Genomic DNA, 8,749 nt, shown 5'->3' with positions numbered 1-8,749 from the left:
AGTATCAAAATAATAAGCAGCTCCTCCATTTAGTCTAGGAAATCTGAGAACTAAAGCAGAAACCCATTGTTATCAATTGTTGGCATGTTTCTTTATCAGCAGCTGCTGTTGTGATCACCCTCCCACCCCTGTGCCTCTTCATACTATTTTCTGCTGTTCAGCATACAGGTTTTCTGCTGCAGAGCTACTCATAAACATTCTTCTGTAATAAATTCAAATTTAGCTTTATTTGAAATCACCAATGATTTTTTGTCTTGTGCTCTTTGGTTTGTTAATTAAACAGAAAGAAATTTTAATTTGTTCTCAAGCGACTGGGTTCATGTTTGGCTTTTGAACACATATGCTTCAGTGTGTTCTGAAGTTCAGAGTAGTATTCAGGCACAATATTATTAGACTTAAACATTTTCATCCTAATCCAAGATTTTACAGTTAGAGTGCGTAAATAGATATATAACTTGGCTTTATTACATCATACTGTATATACAGGACTGCAATGGTAAGTGATCCAGATTGGCTGATAGTACTGCAAATAGTAGGCGAATGATCTACTGTCATCACAAGAACTATCCAATTGTGCTAGCAAATATTATGGCACCCTGCGATTGAAAAGACAGAAAAGATGGCATAGCAGTTTTACTGCTTTTGTTTCTGTGTTTTGTTAAAGTAGAACAAAAGGCCTGACTAACACTTTTTTCTTTTGTCTTTTTTTCAGTAGATGCAGCTGTGCTGGATTATGGTGGTGGGTAAAGCTTCTAGTCTTTTTGGGACCACTTCTGCATTGTTAATTCTTGCCAGTTTCTTCTGATTTTTATTTTACACCTAGATTATTTCATCTGAGTTGTTTACTGAAGAAAGTAAAATAGGTTTTTTAGGCACAGCCTAATTTGTATTGAGAATCATATTATGGAAACAAACTTTTTAGCAACATAAAGTGATTCTGAGCTATTGCATCTAGGAGGAAAACACTTGACATGGTGGTTGTCTTGTTAAACCGTAGTTTTGCTGAAATTGACAGTGGGCTGTTGTTTTAAGTTATAAATGCAATTGTCTCATGATAAATAGATAAATAATAGTTGATTCAGCATTCATTAACAAGACAATGTCTGTATTTTAGGGAAAAAGAAAAGAGCATTTTTTGTGAACCACAGTCTCATTCTTTTATTTTTATTTTTTTTTTTTCCTTGGAGACAAATATTTGACAGTAAACTTGTCTTTTTTAGTTCTGGAAACCTTGGCAAAACAACTTCAAAACCAGCTTCATTTATGTAAAATATGAGATTAGCTTCTAAAGGTGGGGTATTTTGGGACATGCTTTGCTGTCTCATGTTCCCAACTGCACATATTAAAAAAAAAAAAAAAATTAAAAACCTCCCCTCTTTACAGTCTGCTTGTGGCAGCAAAGAATTCTAGTGAGTGTTCAGTAGCTGCTCTTACTGACTGATTTCAAATTTAGCTTGAAAAGGAAAGCTTTTGTTTTGTTTTGTTTTGTTTTTAATGGGGGGAAAAAGAAAGTTAATCTTAATTTTGGGCTCTTTTTAATTGAACGACGTTGTTCAGCACAGCTACGTGGTACCTTTCACTATGGAATATTCTAGGTTGTACAGATACAAAGTTTTCTCATTATACATAAGCATTATTAATATCTTAAAGATAAAAATAAGGAAAGTTATGTTTGATAACCAAAGGAAAAAGCATCCTGTGTAAGTAGGGGCTGATTGCTTGAAATCAGCTTTGCAGAAAAGCTGATTTCCACCACAGCTGGGGACTGGTGGACAACAAGCCAACCATACGCCAGCAGTGCACCCTTACAGTATAGAAGACAGGCAACATCATGGGATCTATTAGGCAGACATGTGCCAGCACTTCAAGGGAGGTGATCTTTTGCTCCTGACCATGAGTGGAGACATCCGGAGTGGCGACCCAGTTCTGTACCTCTCCAGTTTGAGGAGGATATGGATGTACTGGAGCAGACCCAGTGCAGGGCCACAGCTATGACTGAAGGACTGTGGAGTCTGTCACAGGAAGAGAGGCTAAGAGAGCTGGGGCTGTTCACCCTGGAGAAGAAAAGGTTTGGAAGGATCTTAATCATGTGTGAGTATCTAAGGAAGAGGAGAGAGCTCGGCTTTCCCCAGCACTCCCACTGAGAGGACAAGGGACAATGACCACACACTGAAAAACAGGAAATCCAATCTGAAAACCAGAAAACAACATTCTTTTTTTTCTGTGAGGGTGACCAGATGCTGGAACCAATGGTGGAGGTCCCATCTTTACAGATACTCAGAACCTAGCTGAGCTCAGCCCTGGGAAACCTGTTCTGGCTGACCTTGCTCTCAGCGTAAGAGTTGGATTACATGATACCAAGGGATCCCTTTCAACTTCGGCTATTCTGTGGTTTTGTGAAGTATGGCTTGCAAATCCTTTTTATTGTTGGTGCTACACCCATTTTTTGTGCCATTATTGTACACCAGCTCACAAGTGAAAACTGCTTAGTTACAAGAATTATCTTCACTTAGGGCTCCCTACTTTTGGCAGTTTTTCAGCAACAGAAAACAATAAAAAGACTGCTATGGAAAAAGCCCATTCTGTTGTAATCCTGAGACCATCACTATTACGTGTGCTGTTGCCGAGATTGACTTTTATACCAAAATTGATACCACAGTGTCATCGGAGATCACATTGCTACCCTACTACAAAAGGAAGATTGAGAAGCCAGATGCAAAGCATGGGCATGCCATCCTGAAAAATCAAAAGTGCTCAAAAGGTCTTAAACATTCTCAAAGGTGGGAATGTGTAATTCACAACTACAGTTATCCTGGATGCTTGGCAAACAGTAGAGGAGACTGAACAGTTATCAGGTTGTTTGGGGCTGGTTTATTAAAGTTAGTTAAAAAGCTTGTTCTACTTGAATAGTCTTTGTAAGACAAAAAAAGTTCCTTATATTCTAATTGGGGGGGGGGAAAAAGGTTTTTCATGTGCTGCTAACTGTGCATCAGGCTCAATGCACTTACTTCTGACATCATTTCACTATTTCCAGTCATTAAAAGTTGAGCTTAAATAGCACTAGATTTAAATTTCAGCATGAAGTAGCCTTAAAACTCTTAACATATGAAACTTCTTAACCAATTTACATTGAGAAAATATTAATTGTAAAACAGCCATAGAAACAATGTTTCCCTGTGAAGAAATTCCATTGTCTCATGACAATAAATTCTACACTACAAAAGATCCAAATAAGTCTTAAGCTAGAACAGCATTTGATCAGTAACTCACCAGGTACCTTAAAGACATATAACGGCAGTGCAAGTCTGTCTCAAGCATCTTAAGCATTGCAAAGGTCCCTGGTTGGGCAAGTCATCTGCTTTTAAAGATCTTGTAGTCTAAGTACACTTTAAACGTAAAAGGGCTGTAAGCCATCCGAAGGCAAGTGTGGACTCAAAAGCATCAGCAGCTTTGTCTGGGCGTTACTGATTTGGAGGTGCATGTGATGTGCTGTGATCTTGCCTCAAATCTTGATTAAAATAAGTTTGCTAGGTCCATTTGGTAGATGCTGAACGCTATTCAGAACAGTAGCAGAACTGTGCTAGTCACTGGTTTGAAATGGCCTCCCAGGATGGTGCTATTTTGTCATGTTAATGATGTTTTAATTTGTTAAAAACACATTCACGAAAGATTTGGGAAACCTAAGTGCTGGCAAAAGGCGTGGTTTTCAGATCTTTCTGCTGCCCAAGATGGTACGCAATGGTAATAAATATATAGTTTACTTACTTATTTGGTATTTAGCCAACTCCTTTGTAGTGTGGTGTACAGAGAAGGGCAAAGTATCACATGATTTATTTAACAGAATTCTGTTTTTGTTGTAGTATCATTTATAGTTAGCAACAAGCTTGAATAAAAGCCACAACCTGCCAGGTTTTGTGGCCATTGAAGTGGTGTTACACAGTAATTATGCTTGGAGCCAGAACAGGCGGACAGGCAAAGAATAGTCTTGAAGAAGTGTATGAGTTCCTGTTCTATTGCAGTCATAGAACCCAGCATTCTCTCAGTTTGCCTGTCATAGCAAGTGTGTAATAGATCACCTGTCATTCTGTTCAGGACTCCTGAACAAAAATAATTGGAGGCATTCAATTAGGATGATATGTAGGCTGTATTTCATGTGTTTCTCTGTAGTTACAAAGGCTAGAAGGTTCTGTTGTAAGGAAAAGTTGAGATTTACTTGTCAGTAGCTAAAGTTCTTCAGAGACATGAGATATAAGGTGTGATAAAACCATAATAAGGACTGGCAAATCTGAATATGCAGTCCTGGAGGCACTTCCAGAATGATGCAGTTAAGGTAAATGTTAACTCAAAGCTGTATGCTAGATTTTCACTTAGTAACAGTAAGGAGATGCATCTTATGTGAGGCATTGTTCATGGATAACAAAATTGCATTGTATTTGTCCATGGCTCTCTGATCTGTGATGTTTATGCTTGCTTTCTACAAAAATTTGCATAAGCAGGTTTGTTTACACGGATGTTTAGGGAATAGTGACTCTAAAAAAATGATCATATATGAAACAGAGTGTTCATGTGTGAGCAAAGTATTATGACTTATGCCTGATTATTGCTTCGTCAGTGCTCAACAGCTTTTATGGGCCAAGCTGTCTCTCTTTTTCTTTGTGTGGTATGTGAGGACTTAGCCACCCATGAGAATGTATGTGTTTAATTGTAATTTTGTTGTTCTTTTATTTATCACTTGTTCTGAATTGTAATCAGTGACTTCGGTGAACAATTGGATTTTATAAGTAATCAGTAATCACTAATGTATAGATGTGTGTTTGTTTAAGTATTTGATTAATATTTTAAAGTATACACATTTCTGTATATCGCTGTCAGTGCACAGAAGACTGTTAGACATATAGCTGTTGTGTAGTTTTGTTGGAGTTAATCATGTGATCACTTATGATAGCCAAGGATTTGATTCTTATTCACAATGAATGATTTAACTGGCTACAGTGTTTTTCTGTTTCCCTTTTACGGTTCATAGGATTTTATTTTTCCTGTTATGTAGGTCTAATTAAAGAAGCAATTTGTTTTGATGATGGGAGCTGATCAGCTCTGTTAGGCTTCCATGAAACATGGAGACATCTGTTTCTACATCTAAATTTTATATTATTGCATCTTTCTGCACTATGTAGGCTGCATGTAGAACCACACGATATGAGTGCACAATAAAGATTTTACTTAAGCAAATGTATGAATTTCTTACATGTCAGTTTTTCTGCAATAACTCTGTGACCTTACCCACAATAAAAGCACGATTACTTACGCTTCTTTCCTTTAATTATATCACATGTGGGTCAGAACATGCAAACAAATTAGCTATTAATGCACAGTAAATGCTTTCCTTCAGTAAATTCTCTTTAAAACTGTGCCCTAGTGTGCAGATAAGTTGTCCGTCTGCCCCAGTATTCTGTCTGCAACAGTGATAGTCAGAGATGCTATTTAGGAATAGTTTGCAGACGTGGGTACCCTCTATTGTCAGACCTTCTCATAGTCCACTGGCATCCTAAACTGCAGAATTAGAAATGTTAAAGGGTACTTCCAAACCTATTGTGTCCAAACTGTTGTTCCATGGGTACAAAACCAAGAATTTCGTTGCTCATTCTAAAAGAATGTCTTGTATCTGTCTTAAATCTATCTCCTAACAATTTCACTCCTAAATGAGCGTTCTCCATTTTGTGTTTGCAGGATTTGGTGCAAACTCCATTTTTCTTTGTAAAGCAAGTGTTCCTCCTTTTTAATCATTTTAGTTGTCCTCTGCTATGTCCTTTTTGAGAAGCAGTAAGTGGAGTGCACAAAGAAACGGCATTACTGAAAATATGTGCACATATAATAGAGAAGACCCAAGTGTATAAATATAGAGTTTAGCACTTGTTATACATTATGGATCAATACTTTGATAGATGTATTTTTATAGACCTTTGAAATCATTAGTGTAGAAAAGGAATGACATACATGGAATGTGGGTGCTGATGCTGTTTCTGCAGTAGAGTAGTTCAGAAAAAACATCATCGAAAGGAAGCATGTAAAAAAAGGAAAACATTTTTTCCAAAGCACTTAGATTTCTTTTTTAACACAATTTAAGCAGTAAAACCATGTATTATTTTGAAGACTAATTTAAATACTTATCTTTAACTTGTTAGTAAAGTTACCTGATATGTACTATAATACTTTGATGTGATATTTTTGACCAAATGTGTGCATATACATTGATAATTTCTGTAGTGACCATTTATTTTAACTCAAGGAATTTTTCTAAGTTAAAGAAAAACAACTGCCTTAATAGCTACACTAATATTTTTGGGCTTACACTTCACTGTAGCTGATAATTCTTTATGCCATTGTGTATGTCAAAATACCTAGGATAATGACTTCTTGAAAATTGCAGCAGCAGTGAAACAGCTAATAAATAATCTCAGACTTCAAAGGCTTTTGACCACTAAGTTGCATGTTGCCAGGCTGCTTATTGCAATGATTGCTGTTGTAACAATACTCTAATTAATATGCTCTGGAATGTAACTGGCACCTGCAAATATAGGAATTCTCTACTCGAGTTTAGATTGCCTTGTTCTTTAGCTACAGCTTTCAGATGAACGCACGCCTGTTTCTCACTGCAGATTCTTACCTGCTCCCTTTTTTCACCCTTACACTATGTTTAGCTGTCCCTATGCCAGAATCAGAGTTCTGTCAGGCAGTACGTCCTCCCAGAAATCTTCCAACCTGCTGCCAGAAGTGGATGAGGCTCCACTGGCTGCACGCTGTATTCTGCGTGTCAGCAGCACAGAGGACCTCAGACAGGAAGGGACTTGTTGCAGCAAATGGTCAGCTATTCCTGCTTTCATAAGGAGAGATTTATTGCCAAGGGAAAGGGTAGCCGGAAGGCTAGAGGAAACAGAACACTACAAAGGCATGTCTCTACTGCTATGTATTCCTCTTCCATTTTGTTATGGGAAAAGAAAATAACAGGAAAGAGAGGACATGGAAAATATAAAGTCCCACCGGGGAAAAAGAAAAAAAGATTAAGCAGGGGAGGGGGAGGAAATAGGCAATGGGAAGGCACAAAGATGGGTCTGCAAATCAGATAAAAAAGGCTTGTGGTTAGTTAGAGGAGGGGGGAGGGGAAAAAAGGTAGAGTGAGACAGAAAAAGGACAGGTGCTGGAAATACTGAGAAATTGTGACAGAACTAGGCAAAATGAGAAAAAAGAAAAAATGAGAAGAAAAAGACAAAAGGAGCTAAAAGATTTTGGCTTTATAAAAGAAAACATTTCTGAAAGAAAAATATAACTAATCCAATTGGGAATGGAGAAATTAATAGATGGAAAAGTGCCAAATAGAACGAAAAGCAGAGGGGAAGAAGGAAAATGGAAAAATAAAAGGAAGTCGAAAGGAGAGGAGGAGGGAAACCCTACAAATTTACTTCTTTTCTTTCCAGTTCCTGTGTTCTGTCATATGTCCTTTGGGAGTCAGTTTATTCTGATCAAACAATTTAACTGTAATGATGGCACATCCTCTACTTTTATTCATTGATACTATTACTGTACTAGGTCTAGGCCAGTGGTCTCCAAACCTTTTTGGTCACACACCTCTATCAGTAAAACATCTTTGAGCATGCACCCCTGATAGATGTTTATTTATTTATTTATAAATTATATACATGTACTATTGTACTAATATATTTTATATATTATAAAACATATACAAAAATAGAAATTAAAAAGAAAAGAGATAAAGATGAAACAAACACTATTGAAAAAAATAACAAGTTATTAATGGTAACATATTCCTGCATCCCAGTGGACTGTCTCACCAGGCAGTGTACAGCCTGGGTTATACTCATTCCCCCACACATACTTTGCAGATCACTGGGATAGATCCTAACACAATGTCTAAAGCTTTGCGATGAGTTCTCTCTGAAGCTATTGCTGACATTTTTGGTGGCCTTGGTGATACCAGAAGGTGCAGAGCTGTCTCGTCTCTTTGTGACAGTGGAATCTGTTTCCAGTATCATGCAGGAACAGATTGTGACACAGCTAGTTAGCACAGTCAAAATATATGATCATTCAGTTTGACCACACTTGATATTCTCTAGGTTCCTTTCATCTTATATTTACCAGCTACAAGGATCAAAATAGCAGTTTTCAAAAAATACACACATCTTACTGAAAGCAGTGGCCATGACTTTAGAAGCTTCTAGTCCTGCTGCAACTAAATTAGACCTGAAAGTGTTTGCTAAAGACATTGAGAATTTTCTTCTATTTAAAGTCTTTTGTATTTTTCTAAGACTCTTGAAATAGCAGCAGCAAATTAGAGTTGTGTAAGTCCTTTGAATTAGACCTGCAATCATGCTTTCAGTTGCACAGGTAAGATTAGATTAACTGCTTCAGGGATGACTGTTTACAGTTATTTGTGTTTACTCTTACTTTTGAATATATTTAACATAACACACTAATGTGACATTCTTAACTTCGATAATAAATCAGACCGGGTTTGCTTGAGAAGGGTAAGTCTGCAGACACCTGCCTTCATTTTGCCATATTCCCATGTGCTTTCTCGTGGAAATTCATATAGCAAAAGTTACGGGAAGGTAACAGGTGTAAGAAGATAAGCATAAGTTTCTATTTAAAGAATATTTATCTCTGTTTAAGAGCATTTACATTTCATATTTATAAAATTTGTGTTCTTATGCCTAGTAGCAGCAATTTCAAGCAG

Source organism: Strigops habroptila, chromosome Z (assembly GCF_004027225.2).
Source record: "Strigops habroptila isolate Jane chromosome Z, bStrHab1.2.pri, whole genome shotgun sequence".
NCBI lineage: Eukaryota > Metazoa > Chordata > Aves > Psittaciformes > Psittacidae > Strigops > Strigops habroptila.
This window is presented reverse-complemented; position numbering follows the sequence as displayed.